Source organism: Rhinoderma darwinii, chromosome 8 (assembly GCF_050947455.1).
Source record: "Rhinoderma darwinii isolate aRhiDar2 chromosome 8, aRhiDar2.hap1, whole genome shotgun sequence".
NCBI lineage: Eukaryota > Metazoa > Chordata > Amphibia > Anura > Rhinodermatidae > Rhinoderma > Rhinoderma darwinii.
This window is the reverse complement of record NC_134694.1, coordinates 124,785,181-124,812,779: the sequence shown is the minus strand read 5'-3', so window position 1 is coordinate 124,812,779 and position 27,599 is coordinate 124,785,181. Positions and strand designations below refer to the sequence as shown.

Genomic DNA, 27,599 nt, shown 5'->3' with positions numbered 1-27,599 from the left:
GCTGACACAAGGAGAGTGAGACTGGCCATGGACTGACCGGCCATGGACTGACCGTGGATGACAAGTGTCACCTCTATCGGCCACCACAAATAACAACAAGGTAACACGGCGGATGGGGTTTGGGTCACACTGGCAAACAACAGCAAACTAAGGGCCTGTTCACATCAGCATCAGGGTCCGTTGTTGTGTTCCGTCAGACCTTTAAATCAGAGGAACCCGTAAACGGAAAGTCAAACGGAAACCATGTCTTCCGTTTCCATTACCGCTGATTTTTAATGCCTCCGTTGTTAATGGTTCCCATTTGTCTCCGTTCCGTAAGGTTTCAGTTCTTTTTATAGACTCAGTTCTTTTTGTTTCCGGTGAAAAAAACGAAAACCTTACGGAAAGGAGACAAACGGAAACCATTAACAACGGAAACATTACAAATCAGCGCTAATGGAAACGGAAGACATGGTTTCCGTTTGACTTTCCGTTTACGGGTTCCTCTGATTTAAAGGTCTGACAGGACCCAACAACGGAGCCTTAGGGTCTGTTCACACGTACACGTCCGATACGCCGGAAATTACGGAGCTGTTTTCAGGAGAAAACAGCTCCTGTTTTTCAGACGTAATGGCATGTGCAGGCGTTTTTCGCAGCGTCCATTACGACCGTAATTGGAGCTGTTTTTCTATGGAGTCAATGGAAAATGGCTCCAATTACGTCCCAAGAAGTGACAGGCACTTCTTTGACGCGGGTGTCTTTTTTACGCGCCGTCTTTTGAAAAAAAATTGACCAGCGGCACAGAATATCGTAAAACCCATTCAAATGAATGGGCAGATGTTTGCCGACGCATTGGAGCCGTATTTTCGGACATAATTCGAGGTTAAAACGCCCGAATTACGTCCGTAAATAGGGTGTGTGAACCCAGCCGAATGCTGATGTGAACAGGCCCTAAGAATGACAGTAGATGAAAGATATTATTTTGGGGGTGTATATTAAACATCATTGCTGTCCCTGGATTACAAGAACAGAACCAAAGAACAAGCGGCTTCAGAAAGCGCCATTCATGTCAGTGTGTACGGGGTAATAACACGGGATTCCTCCTCTCCACATGGCCAGTTTTCTGTGTGATTCGGATGCATGTGGCAGCGGCTTCTGGGCTTCGTCTGACAGGATATTAATCACTTGTTAAATTATAGAACAGAAGCTCGGAGGATGGCGGCCGCCGCACCTGCACCGTTCCAGGCGATTTGTGAAGCGACCGACCCACCTGCACTTCTCAATGTAACCGTGTCTTTAATACATATATATTACACTAGTTACTTATATTATCCCTATAGAAGCGCTACATGGAAGGGATAAGTGTAACATTCTCACTATATCTCTGACATGTCGGTATCAACAGAACATACGGAAATAACCAATCCTGGAGATCAGCGTCAGCGTCCAGAGCGCAAATCCCTGGTCTTACCTTTGATTTCCTGCAGTCATGTCCCCGGCTGCAGTTACATTGATAAAGATGAAACAAAGTAGGAGGAGAAGTTAGCTACTTCCTCCCTCACTGTCACAATTGAACTAAACTTCCCAGCGTTCCTTGTTTCTTAACTTCTTTAGAGAACAATATTTGGTAACTTTTTAGGCTATAAAGGAGGGGGAAGTCGTTGGTCTCTGACACGTCCCTGATGGACGCATAAATATTTGGTCACTGACACCAGATCATGTCTTGGACTCACACAGGCAGTGATTCAGCTCAGGATTTCTCTGCACAGTGAGATGTGGGGGTGGCTTCTTTCACTGTGAATGACTGACAGGAATAACTGAGAGAGGGAGGGGAGGAGCCCCTGGGTGACTCCTTGCGAGCTAATATGGCTGACAATGTTAAGTATCAGGCAGCTACTTCCTGTTTCACAAACTAAAGGCAGGAAAATCACAAGGTGGAGCACAAAGCCCAGTTTATAAGAGAAAGAGACTGCAAACACTGAGGGGGGGGGGGGGATTTATTAAACTGGTGCAAAGTGGACGAGTTACCCATGGCAACAAATCAGGTCGCACGCTTCATTTTTGGGAACAGGTAAAAAAAACTACTATTTGACAAGCGGCCCAGGAAATTCCTCCACCATAATAAGAAAAAGGGAATCAACAAACCTAAGAACGGCCGGACAGCAGAAATGTCAACTATTTATGGAGCGGCGGGTGTTTGGATTTTCTGTTCATTTATAGTAACGGGAGCGCCAGGTGAGAGGCTGTAGCTTTAAATATAAGAGATTATAGAAAAATCGGATTAATATTCGGAGATTGGGGCTGATTGCTGCCAGGAAGCCTCCCCTTCTCTGCTGGCGGCACGGTCTGACAATCATGTCTGGTTGCTATGGATACATTGTAACAACTAGAGTCAATGCGGTTGTCAGGCAGCGAGTCCCTAGTAACCGGTCTGTGTCAGCGGGACCAAGACTTCAACTTTCTGTTTTTGCAGTTTTAATCAGATTTTTGTAAAACTTACATTTAGGTGGAGAAAAATATAAACATCTACAAGAGAGAAAACGCAAACCTGACGCCGACCAGTAATTCATATCCCGGCGCCCTCATGTTCTATCCGGCGTATTAGACGATACTCGTGGTTTCTCCTCCTGGTTTCGAGGATTTAATGAAGAAAATCACTTGCTGAACCGTTTCCCCACAACTTGTAACCTGTGAAAATAAATATAGATATGAAATACTTCCCTCCAAATGATTATTATCTGTCAGAAAAGTATAATAACCATCAATCATTATCACACGTTACTATAAATCGGTGGTGACGAGCTTCCCATATAGTGTACAAGGACCACGCAAGCAACAAACCAGGTGAGTCATGCCACAAGTGTAGGGGTTGTGATGAACTAGTGTAAACAACAATATTTCTATACACTGACAGCAAGCAGAGATCTTGAACATGGGAAGGAACTGAGTCACCAAAGCCTATTCAAAAGCTGGAGAACATTACTTTTATGCATACCGCCCAACTTTCAAGTATCGCAAAGAGGGACAACCGCTGCGGCGGGGCACATTTTTTCCCTTTTAAGCCACGCCTCTAATCTCGCCCAATCCCCGCCCATACACACCCGCTTTAGTCCACACAGTATCATGCTCCCATAGTGCCTCCCACACAGTATAAAGCCCCCATAGCTGCCCCTACACAGTATAATACCCCCATACAGTATAATACCCCAATAGCTTCCCCCATACAGTATAATGCCCCAATAGCTGCCCCATACAGTATAATGCCCCCATAGCTGCCCCCATTCATTATAATGCCCCTGAAGCTGCCACCATAGAGTATAATGCCCCCTTAGCTGCCCCTAGTGCCAGGGCCCACATAGTGCCACAGTGCCCATGTAGATAGCACCACTGTGTCCCCTTGTAGATAGTGTCACACCACTTTAAAGTTAGTGCTTTCCCCCTCTGTAGATAGTGATACCCCCCCTTCCCCTGTAGACATTGGGACTCCCTCTAGGGGCAGAATCCCCAGCCAGAGCGTTGGCCAGGGAGTCACTGTCTATATATGGACAGTGACATCAAGGGCTTTCCCGGTCTCAGCGCTTAAAGTAGCGCTGCGCCCGGGGAGTCCTCTGTACTAATGCTGATGTAGGGAGCTGACTGTTCCCTGCTTCAGCCTTGGGTTCAACTGTATCTGCGTCCTGAGGTCGCAGATAAAGTTGACACCAGGTGTCCGGGACATACCACCGGCCGCCCAGGACAGCGGGACACCACCCGAATTCCGTGACTGTCCCGCTGAATCCAGAACGGTTGGGAGGTATGTATATGATGTATTTACAGTTCAGGCCACAGTGATCCATGACTTCCATGGAGTTTACTCCAGGTTTTGGCGTAGACTGAAACAAAAAAATTGCAAATCGCAACATATGCCAATTTTTCTCATAACTCGCCAAATTTGGAAAGTGACAAGAAGCGTGGGTGCGGTTCCCAAGGAGAAGTCATTTTAATCAGACTTATTATGCAAAACGCATTAAAATGGCGCAAATTTTAGGGCAATTCTAAACCTCTCTATAGCAGGACTACGTTTATTTTTATACTTCTCAGACATTGCAGGACACGTGAATTTATTAGGAGGCGCGCAACTTTTAATAAATTTGGCACAAATCACGCCAACTATCTCCTTTACTAAGAGTGGCGTAATATACGCCAATGTTAGTGAACGTGGGCCAATGGGTTTACAGGTATGAGCTCCCCTCCCCCTCTTCCTGTTCATACACCACGTTGAAGCACAGACATATCTTGCTGCGGAGAATTGCTGGCGATCTATTGGCCGTTGGGAGAATATTGTCACCTCCAATATATAACGTCACACAATGGCGCCGAGCACATAGGAGTTTCCGTTATTTATTTAGTGCGTTCACAGTGCAGAAGTGCGATGTAGAGCAGAGTGACGGGTGAATCCATCATCCTCCACCCGGGGCAGTTACATGAACCGGCTCCGATCAACAAGTTTTCTCCGTAGAATAACGGAGCTGTCAGCCGCCCTTGACCGGCAGAACCTTCGTTTTAATCTCCCGCAGACAAAGCGTCGGCCGCGAAAGAAGAAGAATGGAAGCAACGAGAGGATTTTATCTGCAGGACTCGTCCAATAAAACAGTCGGAGACTTTGTGGTTCATCAGATTAGTGAGGCGGATGGCGAAAAAAAGACAATAAACGGAATGAAATATGGAGGCGAAGTTTATGCCCTAATTGAAAGCTGGCACGGAAAAATCCGGAGCACGATCCAATCTACGGAGAGAATAATGGCCCCTGAGTAATTACCTGCAGCAGATTTATCAATCAGCGCGGCCCCTTCATCTAAGTGGCTATTAACGACCACAGAGAATTATACCTGCACCCCGCTATTTTACAGGGAGCGCCTGCGATTATCGTCTGTACTCCATGATGACTGTGCCGACATTTCTAGGTTAATATTGTAAAAAAAAACAAAAATATTCTTTTGAACCCCAGATTTATGTAACAATGTAACTGTGACCCCCAAAACGATCAGTACGCTGAAATACTCTGTGCTGCGGGAGGAGATCCTGCTCCTTATGCTTTGTAAGGGCTCATGCACACGGCCGTGTTACGACTCTGTTTTCAAACAGAAAAAAGAATTGTGGCTGCTCCATCAGACTTCGTGTACACAGGGGTGAGGCGGGATCGCTCCTAGGGGAGAACGCCGCCTGCGTGAGCCCTGACTCTATGGATGGCCAAACATTTCAGATACCCGAATGCTATACCTCCCGACCCCTCCGTACAAAGGTACGCTCAGCTCGGCTGAACGTGCATGCATTCGCAATAGGCGTAAAGCCGCTTATCTCCGACCCTTCTCTCCCCTGACATCTGCTGTCCAGGAGGGTCCGGACACCACTATACACATTAAATGGTTGGCCGGTTCCGCTGAAATTGTCAGATTCGGCTGACATACATCTAATGTGTACGGCCACCTTTAGGGTATGTTCACACGTAGTCAACAAAAACGTCTGAAAATCCAGAGCTGTTTTCAAGGGAAAACAGACCCTGCTTTTCAGACGTTTTTTTTACCAACTCGCATTTTTCGCTGCGTTTTCACGCCGTTTTCGCGGCGTTTTTTACGTCCGTTTTTGGAGCTGTTTTCATTGGAGTCTATGAGAAAACAGCTCCAAAAACGTCCAAAGAAGTGTCCTGCATATAATGTATATAAGTGTCCTGCATATAATGTATATAAGTGCCCTGCACTTCTTTTGACGAGGCTGTATTTTTATGCGTCGTCGTTTGACAGCTGTCAAACGACGACGCGTAAATAACAGGTCGTCTGCACAATACGTCGGCAAACCCATTCAAATGAATGGGCAGATGTTTGCCGACGTATTGTAGCCCTATTTTCAGACGTAAAACGAGGCAAAATACGCCTCGTATACGTCTGAAATTTGGCCGTGTGAACATACCCTTAGTCTCCGACCTCCCACAAGGTTAACAAACTCTGAAATACTCTGCGCTAGACCATGTTCACACCTTAAGAATCTGCAAGAATTCTATACCCCATTCACACACTCAGGAAAATATCCGCACAGAATAATGAACGCGCTCTGGATTTTACGATCTGCATCATGTTCATTATAAGGGCTTGTTCACATTGAGTATTTTGGTGCTGTTTTTGATGCGGAAACAGAGTTGGAAACGGTGCAAATACACGCCCGAAATCACCTCCCATTGATTTCAATTGGAGGCGGAAGCGACATGCCCTATCTTCGGGCGTTTCCGTCTCTGACCTCCCGTTGACATCAATGGGAGGCAGAGAAAGTTTTTTTTGCCAGCAGCGCTTAAAAAAATGTGGCAAACTGCGTGCAGGCACGTCAAAATATGCCTCAAAGTTCTTGAAGGAATTTTGGGGCACATTTTTCCTCCTGCAAAAAAACTCAGTGTGAACAGGGCCTTATTGCGGATTCCGCACTGAAAAGCCACAGAACAGATTCTTTATATTACATTGGGGCTAATCCGCTGGCGGCCAATGCGGGGCAGATATCTGAGTTTCCGCGACGGACTGGCCGGTTGCAGTAATATTGCGATTCTGGCCGCGATTTTCGCAGAATCACCTAAGGGTTCGTTTATATGAGACTTTCTGGCCGTGCGGTAAAATCTGCATCAAAAATCGCTGCAAAGGACGCGAATTTTTTACAGGCAAAACACATTTTAACGTTTCATCTATAAAACCTGCACGGATGAGAACCACATGGCAGAACCGTGGCAAAATGGGGCAAAACTGTGGTCGATGCGGTTGCACCATAAGGGGGAACAGTTCCAGGTAGCGGCATCCGCATGCGGCCAAACCCTGCATTCGCCACCGCATACTCCTACTGGGAGGACACGAATACCCACATAATCATTGTATTCCCTCGCTTGCACCCACCTCCATGTTGACAAGTTGATCTGTTCAACTCTCGCGTCTTGGCGGCGTATTTTTGCAAACCGCGCACCTTTGAAAAGCAGTTTTGCAATAAGATTTTTGTCACGCGTTTTTTACAGGTGAAACTTTTAAAACGCGTGTTATGCCTGTAAAACATGAGCGCCCCAAAACTTCATGGTAAAACGTAGACACTATAAAACGTGTTCACTGGCGGCCGTTGTATATCCACGTTCACCTCTTATGAGGGGGATTTCAAAGTGGGCGCACGTCCCTAAATCTGACTGATTCTTCCTTCCATGACAGACTGTTAAAAATTCATCTATCCCTTAGAATTTGCCGGCACATTTATTACGGCAGCCTCAGATCTGAGCCGTCAGCGCGCATTAGTCAGTTCTGCCGCTGATACAAACTGATGTTACTGGTGATAACGCAACGTCAGCGGGAAGATGTAACGAAAAGACGTTTTGTTTCTAGATTTCTATAGACTTTAAATTCATTAGATACAAAATTCAATTTGTTTAGGAAAGTTCCTTTAATGGCTGGTAACGCGATGGCGGGGGACGTGCGCGCAGCGTTCACATCCGAGCGCAGGTCAATCGCCTTTTACTTATTCAAATCTATATTGACTCGGCCTGAGAAGAGAAGTTGACAAAATGATGAATTAATCTGCTGCCATTTGCTTTCTCCCCAGTCTAATAGAATTAGCAGAGCTGAAGTTCAACGTTAAACACCATTATGATCTTCATATTAAAAGTGTCAAATTAGATTTTTCAATGGCAGCCAAATCCGAGATGACGACTTCAAATTTATGATAAAGGAAAAAACCGGGACGGACGATTTGGTGAATCATATTCTCAGCGCTTAAAGTGTCTGAGATTAATTAGAAGAGAAAAGAAATGGAGGCGGCCAAAGAGTTATTGTAAGTGCAGGTCATTAAAGGAAAATTCCAGACAGCATTTAAAGAACCGCGGTGGGCGCTGGCGGCCATCTTGGGAGATAAACGACTGTATAAAACAACTATTTTATCTACAGTAAAGCACAAAGATATCAACAGGATCTACTAAGTAAAGATCTTCTTCTTCTTAAAAGTCTCACTTAGCTGTTGGCACCACCCATGTAGCGGGCATTTGATCCTTTTAAATGAGATCACAAACTGTATGACTGTGTAGTCTGGACCTCCCCCTATAATAGCAGTCCGGCTCTGTATTCTGCAGCGCCCCCTTTACACCAGTCTGGCTCTGTATTCTGCAGCGCCCCCTATATCAGCAGTCTGGCTGCGTAGCCTGGACTTCCCGCTATATATCAGCAACCTGACTGTGTGATCTAGACCTCCCCCCATATATCACCAGTCTGGATGTGCAGTCTGGACCTCCCCCCATATATCAGCAGTCTGGCTGCATGATCTGGATCTCCCCCTATAACAGCAGTAGGGTTGTATAGTCTGGAGTCCCCTACAACAGCAGTCTGGACCTCCCTCTATATATCAGAAGTCTGGGCCTCCCTCTAGATGTGTAGTCTGGACCTCCCCTAAATCAGCAGTCTAGGTGTGTAGTCTGGACCTCCCCTAAATCAGCATTCTTGATTTGTAGTCTGGACCTCCCCCTATATAAGCAGTCTTGATGTGTAGTCTGGACCCCTCCCCTATATCAGCAGTCTAGGTGTGTAGTCTGGACCTCCCCTATATCAGCAGTCTTGATTTGTAGTCTGGACCTCCCCCTATGACAGCAGTCAGGTTGTGTAGTCTGGACCCCTCCCCTATATCAGCAGTCAGGTTGTGTAGTCTGGACCCCTCCCCTATATCAGCAGTCAGGTTGTGTAGTCTGGACCCCTCCCCTATATCAGCAGTCAGGTTATGTAGTCTGGACCCCTCCCCTATATCAGCAGTCAGGTTGTGTAGTCTGGACCCCTCCCCTATATCAGCAGTCAGGTTGTGTAGTCTGGACCCCTCCCCTATATCAGCAGTCAGGTTGTGTAGTCTGGACCCCTCCCCTATATCAGCAGTCAGGTTGTGTAGTCTGGAGTCCCCTTTAACAGGAGTCTGGATCTCAGCAGTCTGGCTGTCGATAGATAGAAAGACAGTAATGACCTCGGCTATATAAGATCAATATACATAGAGTATTTCTTTGGGCAGGTTGAGGGGCCGATGACTACAACTTCTAACCCCTCCCGATACCCCCCAGGACTAAAGTACAGAGATGAGGACATGATTGATCACCACTGTGCTCCGTGTCAGCAGATTTTCCACTTTGTATCAGTTTTGGCCCTTTGTTTTACAAAGTATTCATCGTTATCAAATTCTCGTTAAATTCCATAATTTTATGGGCTCATCCTAAAAATTCAATCTCCGCTCCCATAAAAGGCAGATAATTTGCGCGCTCTATTACCGTCATGTGACGCCAGGTGTCAAAGTTTAAAGACAAAACACTTTTTTGATTTCACGGAAGTGAAGGGTAACTTACGGGTCAGGATCATTGAAGACAACGAGCAATTTAAATTATCCATGATTCCGTGCAGGACACAGATAATTCATCAGCAGCGAGCAGAACGTACAGTGACATTTACAGCAGAACTTAAATATTTAGCAGCGCGGCCTGAATGATGACGGCAGCTCGTCCTCCGGTAATTGAACAATACACAATGAATTAGGAATTGCAGATATATTGGACATTCGTTCAGAATCAGATAATGGTAAATGTATTATAAATGTCAACGATTTGCCCGGTCTCATTGGTCATAGATTGGTGGTCCTTAAAATAAGTGTCCAATATTTAACACCAGGTCATTTCTGGGTCCAAAACTTTGTGCAGATTAATTTGGTAATATATCCTCATTGGAGTCACAGCTCTTTTTTTCCTGTTTTTCTGATACCGAACTCCAAATCCCCTGCATAGACATAGAGTTACTTGATAATATTCTGCTGCCTGCAGCCACCACTAGGGGGCAATCACTACATACAGATATATACAGCTCCCATAGAGTTACATGATAACATTCAGCTATCTGCAGCCACCACTAGGGGAGCTCACTACATACAGATATATACAGCTCCCATAGAGTTACATGATAACATTCTGCTGCCTGCAGCCACCACTAGGGGGCAATCACTACATACAGATATATACAGCTCCCATAGAGTTACATGATAACATTCAGCTATCTGCAGCCACCACTAGGGGAGCTCACTACATACAGATATATACAGCCCCCATAGAGTTACATTATAACATTCTCTATACCATAAGCCACCACTAGGGAGTGCTCACTGCATATAGATGTATACAGCTCCCATAGAGTTACATGATAACATTCTCTATACCTGCAGCCACCACTAGGGAGCGCTTACAGCATACAGATATATACAGCCCCCATAGAGTTACATGATAACATTCTCTATACCATAAGCCACCACTAGGGAGCGCTCACTGCATATAGATGTATACAGCTCCCATAGAGTTACATGATAACATTCTCTATACCTGCAGCCACCACTAGGGAGGGATCACTACATACAGATATATACAGCTCCCATAGAGGTACATGATAGCTTTCTGCTGCCCGCAGCCACGACTCGGGGGAGCTCACTACATACAGATATATACAGCTCCCATAGAGTTACATAATAACATTCTGCTGTCTACAGCCACCACTAGGGGGAGCTCACTACATACAGATATATACAGCTCCCATAGAGTTACATGATAACATTCCAGTTACCTACAGCCACCGCTAGGGGGCGCTCACTGCATACTGTGTTATTATTTTGTTTAATGTATAAACCTGTAGGCAGAGCTTTGGCTCCTCATAAAGATATATCAGAAAATTAAACAGGGAGCTATTAAGGGGCGATTCCATTAACGACTGTACTCGCTGCCATAATTTTACTCAAATCATGACAATCATAAATGCTATTTCAATGAAAGTGTTTTTCATGATTTTTTCTGTCCTTTATAATTCTATGCAGTGTAACGCTCCTCTATTTGGGTAGGACCTATAGCACTGTTTAACCCAGGTTTTCTTCTTAAGGAATATAATGCCGGCACTGTAGTAAAGACTGACACTGACAGAGCAATAGAAGAAAGGGAACAAAGCAGATGTAATTGACATAACAGGCATATTCAGTGCTATTCAGGGTCTGTGGAAACTGGTTGACCACGGCGATGGCTGCCATTACTGGCTAAAAAGAATCTGAAAAGACTTGAGAAAAGGTGAATTCAGAAATTGATATTCTTCGGTTGTATTCACCGGACCTATAGTCAGCATCTCTCTAACCTGAAATGGCTGATAACTGAGGACAATAGATTGTATTCACCTGTTTTACAGTCTGTCACTCCCCATCTAAAAAAGGATAATAACAAGGAGGGACAGATTGTTTTCTTCTGCTCAGCACAGAGAATACAGACGGTACTGTCACTTTAATAAACTCGGATAATCACAGGGAAGCCGAAATTGTATTCACCTGTTTTACAGTCAGTCTCTCCAGTGGCCGATAACAGGGAGCAACAGATTATATTCAGATGCACAGATAACGGAGAGAAGATGGACTGCCGAGGTACTGTACTGTCCCTTTAAAACAAGATCACATGACTTCCTTCAGAGCTGCTGCTGATAGGGGAGGGGCTGTGACTACCTGTGAGAGTCGTCAGTACACGGAGAAGTATAACTGGCGCTGGATCTTGTGAACGATTAATCCAAATGTAAAACGGCTGCACATGTAAAACAAGCCGATCGTAATCGTGTATCAGGGGAACACTGGATGCCGGGTGGAGTTCCACTTTAAGGGTATGTTCACACGGCAGCGTCTGTAACGGCCGAAATTACGGGGCTGTTTTCAGGAGAAAACATCCCCGTCATTTCAGCCGTAATGGCATGTGCAGGCGCTTGAACGCCGCGTCCATTACGGACGTAATTGGCGCTGCTTTTCATTGGAGTCCATGAATAACGGCTCCAATTACGCCCCAAGAAGTGACAGGACACTTCTTTGACGCGGGTGTCTATTTACGCGCCGTCTTTTGACAGCGGCGCGTAAATATACGCCTCGTATGAACAGACAAACGTCAGCCCATTGCTTTCAATGGGCAGATGTTTGTCAACGCATTCAAGCCGTAATTTCGGACGTAATTCGGGGGTTAATACGCCCGATTTACGTCCGTAATTAGTGTGTGTGAACATACCCTAAGGATTATCATTTGTCTCCTTCACGCCTCCACTTCATTCTTAGGCCTCATTTACACGAGCGTAATATACGCGCGTGCAACGCGCGTGCTTTTCACGTGTGTCGTACGCGCCTATATTACTCTATGGGGCAGTGCAGACGATGCGTGAATTTTGCGCAGCGCGAGTGCGTTGCGTAAAACTCACGACATGTTCTATAATCGTGCGTTTTTCGCGCATCACGCACCCATTGAAGTCAATGGGTGCATGAAAACCACGCATGCCGCACGGAAGCACTTCCGTGCGAACTGCGTGATTCGCGCAAGAGATGTCAAACTGAATGTAAACAGAAAAGCACCACGTGCTTTTCTGTTTACAAACATCCGAACGGAGTGTCTTAGACATGAGCGAAACGAACTTTACCGGGTTCGGCCGAACTCGTTTTGACCGAACCCGGCAGGAGACAGTCACTGTGCAGGGTGCTGAAAGAGTTAAACTGTTTCAGCACCATGGACAGTGACTTCAGATCACAATATACGTGAACGTGTAAATAAAAAAAAAGTTCTGTCTTACTGATAACTCCCGGCTTCTTCCTCCAGTCTGACCTCCCGGGATGACAATTCAGTCCAAGTGACAGCTGCAGCCAATCACAGGCCAAGCACAGGCTGCAGCCAATCACAGGCCAAGCACAGGCTGCAGCGGTCACATGGACTGCCGCGTCATCCAGGGAGGTGGGGCCAGATGTCAAGAGAGGCGCGTCACCAAGGACGCGTCACCAAGGACGCGTCACCAAGGCAACGGCCGGAAAGTTCTCGGTAAGTACGAACCTCTTCTTTTTTAAACAGGTTACTCGATATGGTGATCGGAATTCACTGTCGAGGGTGCTGAAAGAGTTACTGCCGATCAGTTAACTCTTTCAGCACCATGGACAGTGACTGACGTCGACTAGCCTCATCTCTATGATGGCGGCTGCGCGAAAATCACGCAGCCGCGCATCATACACGGCTGTCAAGTGCCTTTTGCGCGCGCAAAACGCACACGCTCGTGTAAATCAGGCCTTACACCCCGGATAACATATGTGGCGCTCAGGTACAGAATTTGCATATTTTCGCCGTGCGCGGTTACAGTCGTCAGGTTATGGCGCCGAGTTATCTGAAGTCCTGATGACATGGAATTAGTTTGCGGATGTCCAACCTTTCCAGTCTGACCATCTTTAGATCCTCAGTGTGCCAGGGATATCATCTCGGAGATTTCAATCATGGAAATTATTGATGTACGGAACGCGGCTCTACATCAGGGCGACGGAGACGTTTCCGCGTGAATCTCGGCTCGTGCAGGAAATGAAATGGTAGATAAAACAGACAGCGACGCATTGTGCAATAATCTGCAGACACAAATATCCCGGATTTCAGGGGAGGCAAATCTATCACGAATGAGGAAACGTATGTATCGCGCGAGCGGCGAGAACGAAACAAATGTAAAAAACAGAATTTATAGAAAATATTGGACAAGAAAATTCTGCGCAAAATTAGTTCAGGGCAGTTCAGTTTGCACCATAAATGTCTTATGGGAAGTGTTTGGACAAAATGGCCGTCGTTGTGCGCGCAAATCAGGTGGGAGCGCCGTTATGTAGACCTAAAAAGAAGAAAGACGGGGGAGGGGTAAGTCCGGAGGAAGCGGCGGATTCCTTAATTCAGAATTCATTTGTAATGGAATATGGAATGAGTTGTCAGCAAATGTAAAATTGAAGGTGTTATTAACGTCGCGGATGAGCTGCGGCCGCACGTCTGGCGGAGGGAGTGATGAATTTTGCAATAGCTCGGCCTCATTCTTGTCTCCTGTAAAATCAGGAAATTGACCTCAGAGCAGCAAATTTCGAGACTCAAGGTCATCGTGAAAACATGTGGATCCGAAAAAACGGACGCTCGTCCCTGACTGAAGACGTGCGCAGGTTCACGACACCGGAGGCGAAGAGAAATGTCTGCTCTGATAAGAAGCTGCGGATTTTCCTCTCGCTTGATGCGTGAAACGGTCACCCTGATCAGATAGATGTGAAGGTATTAAAGGGCCGGTGTAGACGCCTGTACAGATGTAGCCAAGTTGATCTTGACTCTGATAACTTGCTGCGGGTGATATCACACAACAAAAGTCATTGAAAAAGTCAAGTTAAAATTTCTTGCCACTGTGTATTTAATGCGTTAAGGGTCAAGATAAAGATGGCTACATCTGTAAATAAACCTTAAAGGGGAATTCCACAGGAAAAGCCATATATGTTTGATTGGTGCCGGTCCAGTCAGTCCTGTTCAACAACTCCTGGCCTCCACAGTCCGCATGACGACTTCTTGCTCAGCGCTTTCCATAACGCCCATTGATTTTATGGAGACTATGGGGGCCGGGAGCTGATGAACAGGGGTCACCGGACCCCGTTCTCCTGATAGGTGAGGGTCTTGTGGATATGACAAATGCTTAACATGGGAATACTGTACCTCTTTAATCATTGTAAAAAGAAAAGTTCTGACACTTTCTAATAAACGTGTTTTCATTACTCAAGATCCCTGCTTGTTGTCAGTGAATATTAATATTAGCAGCAGAGCTCTATTGCTTGTCACAATGTAAATCTCAATAAACAATTGCGACCACCCTATAAGGCCAATGTAATACCCACAACATAAAGAAAAAATGTTTCAAGGTGCAAAGTGCGGCTCCTGGACACAAAACAGTCACCGAATGTGACAAAAAACACACAAAAATAAAAGATGAAAAACATGAACAAATATTTGTCTCCAGAATATCAGAATAAATAAGAAGTAAACCATAAAGAGAAGGGTCCAATGTGCGGGAAGGATCCCCTCGCCTGTCGCCGCTCCCCTCGCCTGTCGCCCCTTGCCTGTCGCCGCTCCCCTCGCCTGTCACCCCTCGCCTGTCGCCGCTCCCCTCGCCTGTCGCCCCTCGCCTGTCGCCGCTCCCCTCGCCTGTCGCCCCTCGCCTGTCGCCGCTCCCCTCGCCTGTCGCCGCCCCCCTCGCCTGTCGCCACTCGCCTGTCGCCGTTCCCCTCGCCTGTCGCCGCTCCCCTCGCCTGTCGCCCCTCGCCTGTCGCCGCTCCCCTCGCCTGTCGCCCCTCGACTGTCGCCGCTCCCCTCGCCTGTCGCCTCTCGCCTGTCGCCGCTCCCCTCGCCTGTCGCCCCTCGCCTGTCGCCGCTCCTCTCCGCAGGTTTTTCAGTATGTTTTAACTTCTTGGGTCTTTTTGCTTTTTATGATACAATAAAAGATTTGTGATTTATGATCTTTGGTTCAGTGTCTGGTGGATTCCTTCTTTTTCTACTTACATCTGGATTGTTTGCAGTCAGTACTTGGGGTTTGATATTTTTGGCTGCTAATAATGGTCTATAGGTACCGAAAATAATCTTCTAAATATTGCTTCTAAAAGAGTTGCCAGATTAGAGACCTGCATTTATGACCGGCTGATACCGCTTATACTGACACATATTATATTTCTTGTAGGTGTTGTTAAAAAGGGCGATTGTGTTGATTGAATTTAGAATACATACGAGGCTCCCCTATTCTTATATGGCCCGCAGCTTCCAGCAACATCTGATCCCTAATAAACATATACAAGAAATCTACATAAACAGCAGAGTCACTGTGTACATACATTACATTACTTATCCTGTACTGATCCTGAGTTATATCCTGTATTATACTCCAGAGCTGTACTCACTATTCTGCTGGTGGAGTCAGTGTGTACATACATTACATTACTTATCCTGTACTGATCCGGAGTTACATCTTGTATTATACTCCAGAGCTGCACTCACTATTCTGCTGGTGGAGTCACTGTGTACATACATTACATTACTTATCCTGTACTGATCCTGAGTTACATCCTGTATTATACTCCAGAGCTGCGCTCACTATTCTGCTGGTGGAGTCACTGTGTACATACATTACATTATTTATCCTGTACTGATCCTGAGTTATATCCTGTATTATACTCCAGAGCTGCACTCACTATTCTGCTGGTGGAATCACTGTGTACATACATTACATTATTTATCCTGTACTGATCCTGAGTTATATCCTGTATTATACTCCAGAGCTGCACTCACTATTCTGCTGGTGGAGTCACTGTGTACATACATTACATTACTTATCCTGTACTGATCCTGAGTTATATCCTGTATTATACTCCAGAGCTGTACTCACTATTCTGCTGGTGGAGTCACCGTGTATATACATTACATTACTTATCCGGTACTGAACCTGAGTTACATCCTGTATTATACTCCAGAGCTGCACTCACTATTCTGCTGGTGGAGTCACTGTGTACATACATTACATTACTTATCCTGTACTGATCCTGAGTTATATCCTGTATTATACTCCAGAGCTGCACTCACTATTCTGCTGGTGGAGTCACCGTGTACATACATTACATTACTTATCCTGTACTGATCCTGAGTTATATCCTGTATTATACTCCAGAGCTGCACTCACTATTCTGCTGGTGGAGTCACCGTGTACATACATTACATTACTTATCTTGTACTGATCCTGAGTTATATCCTGTATTATACTCCAGAGCTGCACTCACTATTCTGCTGGTGGAGTCACCGTGTACATACATTACATTACTTATCTTGTACTGATCCTGAGTTATATCCTGTATTATACTCCAGAGCTGCACTCACTATTCTGCTGGTGGAGTCACTGTGCACATACATTACATTACTTATCCTGTACTGATCCTGAGTTATATCCTGTATTATACTCCAGAGCTGCACTCACTATTTTGCTGGTGGAGTCACTGTGCACATACATTACATTACTTATCCTGTACTGATCCTGAGTTACATCCTGTATTATACTCCAGAGCTGCACTTACTATTCTGCTGGTGGAGTCACTGTGTATATATACATTACATTACTTATCCTGTACTGATCCTGAGTTACATCCAGTATTATACTCCAGAGCTGCACTCACTATTTTGCTGGTGGAGTCACTGTGCACATACATTACATTACTTATCCTGTACTGATCCTGAGTTATATCCTGTATTATACTCCAGAGCTGCACTCACTATTCTGCTGGTGGAGTCACCGTGTACATACATTACATTACTTATCCTGTACTGATCCTGAGTTACATCCTGTATTATACTCCAGAGCTGCACTCACTATTCTGCTGGTGGAGTCATTGTGTACATACATTACATTACTTATCCTGTACTGATCCTGAGTTACATCCTGTATTATAGTCCAGAGCTGCACTCACTATTCTGCTGGTGGAGTCACTGTATACATACATTACATTACTTATCCTGTACTGATCCTGAGTTATATCCTGTATTATACTCCAGAACTGCACTCAGTATTCTGCTGGTGGAGTCACTGTGTACATACATTACATTACTTATCCTGTACTGATCCTGAGTTACATCCTGTATTATACTCCAGAGCTGCACTCACAATTCTGTTGGTGGAGTCACTGTGTACATACATTACATTACTTATCCTGTACTGATCCTGAGTTACATCCTGTATTATACTCCAGAGCTGCACTCACTATTCTGCTGGTGGAGTCACTGTGTACATACATTACATCACTTATCCTGTACTGATCCTGAGTTATATCCTGCATTATACTCCAGAGCTGCACTCACTATTCTGCTGGTGGAGTCACTGTGTACATACATTACATTACTTATCCTGTACTGATCCTGAGTTATATCCTGTATTATACTCCAGAGCTGCACTCACTATTCTGCTGGTGGAGTCACTGTGTACATACATTACATTACTTATCCTGTACTGATCCTTAGTTACATCCTGTATTATACTCCAGAGCTGCACTCACTATTCTGCTGGTGGAGTCACTGTGTACATACATTACATTACTTATCCTGTACTGATCCTGAGTTATATCCTGTATTATACTCCAGAGCTGCACTCACTATTCTGCTGGTGGAGTCACCGTGTACATACATTACATTACTTATCCTGTACTGATCCTGAGTTATATCCTGTATTATACTCCAGAGCTGCACTCACCATTCTGCTGGTGGGGTCACTGTGTACATACATTACATTACTTATCCTATACTGATCCTGAGTTACATCCTGTATTATACTCCAGAGCTGCACTCACTATTCTGCTGGTGGAGTCACTGTGTACATACATTACATTACTTATCCTGTACTGATCCTGAGTTACATCCTGTATTATACTCCAGAGCTGCACTCACTATTCTGCTGGTGGAGTCACTGTGTACATACATTACATTACTTATCCTGTACTGATCCTGAGTTACATCCTGTATTATACTCCAGAGCTGCACTCACTATTCTGCTGGTGGAGTCACTGTGTACATACATTACATTACTTATCCTGTACTGATCCTGAGTTATATCCTGTATTATACTCCGGAGCTGCACTCACTATTCTGCTGGTGGAGTCACTGTGTACATACATAACATTACTTATCCTGCACTGATCCTGAGTTACATCCTGTATTATACTCCAGAGCTGCACTCACTATTCTGCTGGTGGAGTCACTGTGTACATACATTACATTACTTATCCTGTACTGATCCTGAGTTATATCCTGTATTATACTCCAGAGCTGCACTCACTATTCTGCTGGTGGAGTCACTGTGTACATACATTACATTACTTATCCTGTACTGATCCTGAGTCACTGCCTGTGGTGTCTGTCTATGAGTTTGGTTTTTTCATTGCTCCAACAACAAGATTGATCGTTACATAAATAAAAGTTTAATACAAAAATTAAGACAAGTCTTTCCTCCGAAAAGTGTTGATAATTTACAGTAGAAAGGTTGTATCGCCATCTAGTGGAGTTTTTATGAAATGGCAGAGATCCAGGCAGAGAACTGCTCATTAGTGGCACATCCGCCGCACTGCGCACACATCACTATATTAGTACATGGCAGAAGTAGGAAAAGAATGTAAAAATACAAAAAGCCATGAATGAAAATAATCAGGAGCTGTACTGCAATGTGCGTATTATCAGTTAGGCCGTGTTCACATCTGCGTCGGAGGCTCCGTTTGCAGATTCCGTTACATGCAGTTTTCTGTCAAAACATTATACACCTTGGCAGAACCCCATACACCCCATTAAAGTTAATGGAGTCCATCGGGCAGCGCTGGTTTCCATCACGTGATGGACCAATCACGGCGTTGCGACTTCCATATAAACAGAAGCCACAACGCAGATGTGAACCAAGTCTTACAATATAAATGGTATTTATGGGGGTTTTCTCATGAGAGACAAACCCCTTTCTCATAGGCGCCAGCACGCCAATCAGCTGGATCCGCGAGGGAAACCGCGGCCGGTCAGACATTTTCCCTGCAGCGCCCCCGCAGGATATATGTAGCATTATATGGTGGACATTCAGATAGCAGAAGCGGCTGTTCTGCTTCAAAAAGGATTATGTTTCCTCAACATTTTTATCCCTGCTTGCTGTCAGTTAACTCCAAGAGCTGAATTTTAGCTATACTAAAACACTGTAACAAAGCAACAGGAAAGAAGAGAGATTTATGCTGCTGCAGTGTTTACCTCACAGAGGATCGTTGAGACGGGATGCAATTGTAACAAACCCTCAGCTAATGTATTAGGTCTGTACCGGATGTTCCCATTCAATGTCATCTTGAAACTGGGAAAGAAACACTAATGGGGGAATCTATTAAGCAATCTATGACAGTTTCCCGGCATAGAAAAGTTACAATTTGCGATTTTTTGGTTTTCACATAGCCTCTGCCACTTTAAAAAGTGGGAGGGTCTTAACCGAAGGGGCGGAGCCAACCATAGCCCGACACATTTACTATAATTGACGCCAGATTTCGCTTTATGGTACACGGATGGCCGAAAATGCCACAAATTAATTAAGAGACGTGCAGCAGCGTGTTATTTGGCGTTCATTGTTGGACCCGTCTATGAACGGCGGTCAGAGATTAATCTCCCCTTCGTATATTACAGTCGCAGATTTTGTCTTTATTAGTCTTTATATACACGACACTGTAACTCCTATAACAGCAGCAGCACAAAGTCCTAATAGTTCGTTACAATGTTTCAGTGTAGGTAAAACGTATCAGTCTAGAGTCCACAGAGGAGTTCTTATACTGATACATTGTAACAAACTCATCAGCTGTGAGAAGTGTTAGGTCAGGATGGGTTTCAGCCTCTGAATGTAAACCATGAATGTTTTCATTTATTGACAGCAAGCAGAGATCTTCAACAGTTCTGTCACCTTAAGATGCATGCTTTACACATAGAGTATGAGATATGAATATTAATGGGGTTCCGCTGCATTTCTGAGCGCCAGGTTCTGTGCTGCGAGAATTATTGGGGTCTCCCCCCAGCCCTCAGTGACCCCACTAATATCATTTTCAGACATGCCCCAATCGTTTATCAGAGGGCACCCAATACTGGCGCCCCCCTTTAATTTGACACGAGCCGTGAATCGCGACTGCTCATACTGAATCATGATCTAGATTTACGCTGCGGCCGTCAGACTCTCACGTTTAGCGGTCGTCCATTAATACAAATAATTAGGCGCAGGGGTAACGAGTCAAGTCTATTAATAACCGGCTTTATCTCGCTGCGTCTTGTACAATGTTAATCAATAGTAATCGGAAAATAATAATATAAAAATAACAAATCTAATTAAAATGATCAATTAGTGCGGCGATAATTGACTAATCCGTAATTAACATGCCAGATATAATGAACGAGCGCCAGGATCGGTCGATGGTCGCGCCGCGTCTTATCACTCACAGACTTGTTTGGACGGATGTTAATAACGTGAATGCAATCAGGAGATGTAAAGCTCTGGGGTCACCTGTGTGCACAGTATGCAGTCCTATGTAAAGTATACAGTCCTATGTAATGTATGCAGTCCTAGGTGCACAGGCTGCAGTCCTATGTAAAGTATGCAGTCCTATGTAATGTATGCAGTCCTATGTGCACAGTATGAAGTCCTATGTAAAATATGCAGCTCTGTGTGCACAGCATGCAGTCCTATGTAAAGTATGCAGCCCTGTGTACACTGTATGCAGTCCTATGTAAAGTATGCAGCCCTGTGTGCACAGTATGCAGTCCTATGTAAAGTATGCAGTCCTATGTAATGTATGCAGTCCTATGTAATGTATGCAGTCCTATGTGCACAGTATGCAGTTCTATGTAGAGAGTATTCAGTCCTGTGTGCACAGTATGCAGTTCTATGTGCACAGTATACAGTCCTATGTGCACAGTATGAAGTCCTATGTAAAATATGCAGCCCTGTGTGCACAGTATGCAGTCCTATGTAAAGTATGCAGCCCTGTGTGCACTGTATGCAGTCCTATGTAAAGTATGCAGCCCTGTGTGCACTGTATGCAGTCCTATGTAAAGTATGCAGCCCTGTGTGCACTGTATGCAGTCCTATGTAAAGAATGTAGCCCTGTGTGCACTGTATGCAGTCCTATGTAAAGTATGCAGCCCTGTGTGCACTGTATGCAGTCCTATGTAAAGTATGCAGCCCTGTGTGCACTGTATGCAGTCCTATGTAAAGTATGCAGCCCTGTGTGCACTGTATGCAGTCCTATGTAAAGTATGCAGCCCTGTGTGCACTGTATGCAGTCCTATGTAAAGTATGCAGCCCTGTGTGCACAGTATGCAGTCCTATGTAAAGTATGCAGTCCTATGTAATGTATGCAGTCCTATGTAATGTATGCAGTCCTATGTGCACAGTATGCGTTCCTATGTAGACAGTATTCAGTCCTGTGTGCACAGTATGCAGTTCTATGTAAAGTATGCAGTCCTATGTAATGTATGCAGTCCTATGTGCACAGTATTCAGTTCTATGTAAAGTATGCAGCCCTGTGTGCACAGTATGCAGTCCTATGTAAACTGGCATGACCAGAAGAAAAAAAAGCCAGATTATTGGACTATCACTAGATTGGTTTGTATTCAGCAAATCTGAGGCACATCAAAGTCAAAGTTTATCTGTCCAATTCCATCATCTTCTCCCTTGTGACAGTCCTATGTAATGTATGCAGTCCTATGTGCACAGTATGCAGTCATGTGTGCACAGTATGCAGTCCTATGTAAAGTATGCAGTCCTATGTAATGTATGCAGTGCTATGTGCACAGTATGCAGTCCTATGTAAAGTATGCAGTCCTATGTAAACTGGCAGATTACTGGACTGGTTTGTATTCAGCAAATCTGAGGCACATCAAAGTCAGAGTTTATCCGTCCAATTCCATCATCTTCTCCCTTGTGACAGTCCTATGTAATGTATGCAGTCCTATGTGCACTGTATGCAGTCATGTGTGCACAGTATGCAGTCCTATGTAAAGTATGCAGTCCTATGTAATGTATGCAGTCCTATGAGCACAGTATGCAGTCCTATGTAAAGTATGCAGTCCTATGTAAACTGGCAGATTACTGGACTGGTTTGTATTCAGCAAATCTGAGGCACATCAAAGTCAAAGTTTATCTGTCCAATTCCATCATCTTCTCCCTTGTGACAGTCCTATGTAATGTATGCAGTCCTATGTGCACAGTATGCAGTCCTATGTAAAGTATGCAGTCCTATGTGCACAGTATGCAGTCCTATGTAAAGTATGCAGTCCTATGTAAACTGGCAGATTACTGGACTGGTTTGTATTCAGCAAATCTGAGGCACATCAAAGTCAAAGTTTATCTGTCCAATTCCATCATCTTCTCCCTTGTGACAGTCCTATGTAATGTATGCAGTCCTATGTGCACAGTATGCAGTCATGTGTGCACAGTATGCAGTCCTATGTAAAGTATGCAGTCCTATGTAATGCATGCAGTCCTATGTGCACAGTATGCAGTCCTATGTAAAGTATGCAGTCCTATGTAAACTGGCAGATTACTGGACTGGTTTGTATTCAGCAAATCTGAGGCACATCAAAGTCAAAGTTTATCTGTCCAATTCCATCATCTTCTCCCTTGTGACAGTCCTATGTAATGTATGCAGTCCTATGTGCACAGTATGCAGTCATGTGTGCACAGTATGCAGTCCTATGTAAAGTATGCAGTCCTATGTAATGCATGCAGTCCTATTTGCACAGTATGCAGTCCTATGTAAAGTATGCAGTCCTATGTAAACTGGCAGATTACTGGACTGGTTTGTATTCAGCAAATCTGAGGCACATCAAAGTCAGAGTTTATCCGTCCAATTCCATCATCTTCTCCCTTGTGACAGTCCTATGTAATGTATGCAGTCCTATGTGCACTGTATGCAGTCATGTGTGCACAGTATGCAGTCCTATGTAAAGTATGCAGTCCTATGTAATGTATGCAGTCCTATGAGCACAGTATGCAGTCCTATGTAAAGTATGCAGTCCTATGTAAACTGGCAGATTACTGGACTGGTTTGTATTCAGCAAATCTGAGGCACATCAAAGTCAAAGTTTATCTGTCCAATTCCATCATCTTCTCCCTTGTGACAGTCCTATGTAATGTATGCAGTCCTATGTGCACAGTATGCAGTCCTATGTAAAGTATGCAGTCCTATGTGCACAGTATGCAGTCCTATGTAAAGTATGCAGTCCTATGTAAACTGGCAGATTACTGGACTGGTTTGTATTCAGCAAATCTGAGGCACATCAAAGTCAAAGTTTATCTGTCCAATTCCATCATCTTCTCCCTTGTGACAGTCCTATGTAATGTATGCAGTCCTATGTGCACAGTATGCAGTCATGTGTGCACAGTATGCAGTCCTATGTAAAGTATGCAGTCCTATGTAATGCATGCAGTCCTATGTGCACAGTATGCAGTCCTATGTAAAGTATGCAGTCCTATGTAAACTGGCAGATTACTGGACTGGTTTGTATTCAGCAAATCTGAGGCACATCAAAGTCAAAGTTTATCTGTCCAATTCCATCATCTTCTCCCTTGTGACAGTCCTATGTAATGTATGCAGTCCTATGTGCACAGTATGCAGTCATGTGTGCACAGTATGCAGTCCTATGTAAAGTATGCAGTCCTATGTAATGCATGCAGTCCTATGTGCACAGTATGCAGTCCTATGTAAAGTATGCAGTCCTATGTAAACTGGCAGATTACTGGACTGGTTTGTATTCAGCAAATCTGAGGCACATCAAAGTCAAAGTTTATCTGTCCAATTCCATCATCTTCTCCCTTGTGACAGTCCTATGTAATGTATGCAGTCCTATGTGCACAGTATGCAGTCATGTGTGCACAGTATGCAGTCCTATGTAAAGTATGCAGTCCTATGTAATGCATGCAGTCCTATGTGCACAGTATGCAGTCCTATGTAAAGTATGCAGTCCTATGTAAACTGGCAGATTACTGGACTGGTTTGTATTCAGCAAATCTGAGGCACATCAAAGTCAGAGTTTATCCGTCCAATTCCATCATCTCCTCCCTTGTGAAATCTCCTTCCTGCCTCGTCCCAAACAATTACAGTAATGTAGAAAATGAACGCTGCAGCGGCTGCAGGACAAGACATCAGGGTTGTCCATAAATAATCACCCCCTCCAAGAATCTGGGGGGGGACACAATGTATACACCTCAGTGGCGTGACCAGGGGCGTAACTAGGAAAGACTGGGCCCCATAGCAAACTTTTGACTGGGCCCCCCCCCCCTCTGCTGGGTATCACACAACCCCCCCCCCCCTTGTAGATAGTGCCTCCCTATAGATTCCACCACACAAAGCCCCCCTATAGATAGCACCATACACAGCCCCCTGTAGATAACGCCATACAGCCCCCTCTGTAGATAACGCCATACAGACCCCCTCTGTAGATAACGCCATACAGCCCCCTCTGTAGATTACGCCATACAGCCCCCCCCCAAAAAAAAAAGCGGCCTATAGTTTGTCCTACAAAAGACATGCATCCCCTATCCACAGGATAGGGGATACATGTGTGATCGCTGGCAGCGATAAGGAGACCGAAAGTTCCCCGAAGTTCTCCATGACTAACCTCGGACTTCTGGCGTCTGCGCAGTTCAATAAAAATGAAAGGAGCGCTGGTCACGCATGCGCACAAGCACGACCGGTGCGCAAGTCATTTCCATGGAGCTGCAGACAGACTACGGAAGTCCGAGGTTTGCCATGGAGAACTTAGGGGGGACTTTCGGTCCCCCGTTCTCCTCATCGCTGGGCGTCCCAGCGATCCCACATGTATCCCTATCCTGTGGTTAGGGGATGCATGTCTTTTGTAGGAACAACCCCTTCAGTGGCGTCTCGCTGTAGCAGCCATAGCGGCTGCTAGCGGAGCCTGCGGCCATGGGAGGGGCCGTGCCGGCGGGTGGCACGGGCCCCCTCATGCTGCAGGCCCCGTAGAAGTCGCTACGGCTGCTATAGCGGTAGTTACGCCACTGCGCATAGGTTTGTACGGCGTAAAACGACAGCTCCCAGCATGGCCGAAACAATGATAAGGATATGCTGGGAGATGCGGTTTCACAAAAAAAAATCATACCACCATCATCTCGCTGCAGATCATACAGTGACTACAATACTGATTAGAGGCAGAATAAACATTTACATTAAGTGACTCACCGGTGACGTCTCAGATTCTAGTTCTTTTCTTCTCACTCCGGTTCAGACATCTATGATGGATTTCTCCCGGCCATGACCCATTTCTGCAGTTTTCCGTTTAGATGTCTTCAGCTTCTCACTTTTAAAACATTTATGCACCTGTAAACAAAGTTAAAATTCTCAACACCTCTAAATATAACTGTCACACACACACACACCGTGCCCCCTGTAGATAGTGCCCCCTGTAGATAGTGACCTACATAGAAGCCCCTGTAGATAGTGCCCACATATGGACTCCAGAGCTGCAAGGCAATAGTGCTAACCACTGAGCCACCGTGCTGCCCTACATATAGCTTCCCCTATAGTTAGTGCTCCACGTATAGCCCACCTCTGTAGATATTGTCCCACATATAGCCCACCCCTGTAGACTGCGCACTACATATAGCCACCCTGTTGCTAGTGCCCCACAGGTAACCCACCCCTGTATATAGTGTCCCACACATAGCCCACCCCTATAGAAAGTACCCTAAAAAATAGCTCCCCTATAGATAGTGCTCTACATATAGCCCACCCCTGTATAGTGTCTCACATATACTGCCCCACATATAGACCCCCCTGTAGATAGTGGCCCACATCCCCACATACAGACCTCCCCTGTAGCTAGTGCCCCACATATAGACCCCCCCCTGTATATAGTGGCCCACATATAGACCCCCCTGTATATAGTGGCCCCCACCCCCACATATAGACCCCCCTGTAGCTACTGCCCCACATATAGACCCCCCTATATATAATAGCCCACATAAAGACGACCCCCCCTGTAGATAGACCCCCCCCCACTATAGATAATGCCATTCACATTTTTATGAGGAAAAAAATATATAAAGTTGACATACTCACATTCTCCGGTTCCCACGCTGTTCACTGGCGATGCAGACATGCTCTCTTCTGAGCATGTCTGCAGGAGCTGAACGAGCGTCCTCCAATGACGCTGATTGGCGGGGCAGAATGACTTGCCCCGCCAATCAGCACCTTCCAAGCATGGAAGCGGCGCGATGATGTCATCGCGCCGCTAGCCAATCAGTGTCATTGTAAGGCACTGGATGGTCAGGCACGGAACATGCCCGGCCATTCAGTGCTAATACATGTATTTGGCTGCCGCTAGCACCGGGGCCCCCTCCGGTGCTAGCGACACCTACAGGCATGAGAGTGCCTGTGTAAGGCTCGTCGGCGCGGGCCCCACAGTAGCGGTGCTACCCCTGTAGCAGCCATAACGGCTGCTAGCGGCGCCACCGGGCATTTGGGAGGGCGTGTCGGCTGGCGGCACGGGCCCCCTCAAGCCCCGGGCCCCGTAGCAGCCGCTACTGCTGCTACCGCGGTAGTTACGCCACTGGGCGTGACTATAGGGGTCGCAGCGCTCGCCGATGACCGGTCACATCAGGCCCCCGAGACCAGAGATGCCGGGAGCGAGGAGCGCGAATACCAGTTTATTCTTTTTTTGTCTGGTCAGGGGTCTCATTAATTGAAGGGTCGGGCCTGGGGTGTTGGGTGTGAATTCATTTTGGGATGTGATTAATTCTGGGGTCCGGTCTGGGGTTTGATGCCTCTCTGGCCCCCCATCCATTGTCTACTTATGTGGCTGATGGGGTTTGTGGTATTATTTATGAGGTCAAGCTGGGAGTTTTCGCAGGGATGTTTTTTTTTAAAACCGTGACTCGGCCGGCTCGTCACCCTCACCCTGACCTTCCCATGGAGCTGGTAAATACTCGGGGGAGGGTGGGGGGGCGGGGGACGACGACGACTGAGTTACTTTGCGATGTATCAATTCTGCGGAAGGTGATTCTATAATTACTGAAGACATGAACCGTCTCCGGGGTTCACCGCAATGTCCACTGCAGATCTGGGGGCACATACATGAAATGGCCAAGAGTATGTGCACCCCTTCTAATCGGTGGTCTCCGCCATTTCAGGAGCAATCCAGTCTCCAGCCCTGTATTCTCCATAGACAAGTAAAAAAAAACAAAAAAAAAACA

General features: G+C 45.6%; 2 long non-coding RNA genes across 2 annotated transcripts; one reads left to right on the top strand and one right to left on the bottom strand.

Moving 5' to 3' along the window:
* LOC142658908 (uncharacterized) lies at positions 1-2,676 on the top strand. Its single transcript, XR_012850223.1, has 3 exons — positions 1-100; positions 1,179-1,263; positions 2,486-2,676. It is a non-coding gene; the product is annotated as an uncharacterized LOC142658908 (long non-coding RNA).
* On the bottom strand, positions 2,393-26,544 carry LOC142658907 (uncharacterized). Its single transcript, XR_012850222.1, has 3 exons — positions 26,467-26,544; positions 25,588-25,725; positions 2,393-2,667 (listed from the first exon to the last, which is right to left on the bottom strand). It is a non-coding gene; the product is annotated as an uncharacterized LOC142658907 (long non-coding RNA).
* Positions 26,545-27,599: the final 1,055 nt, after the last annotated feature.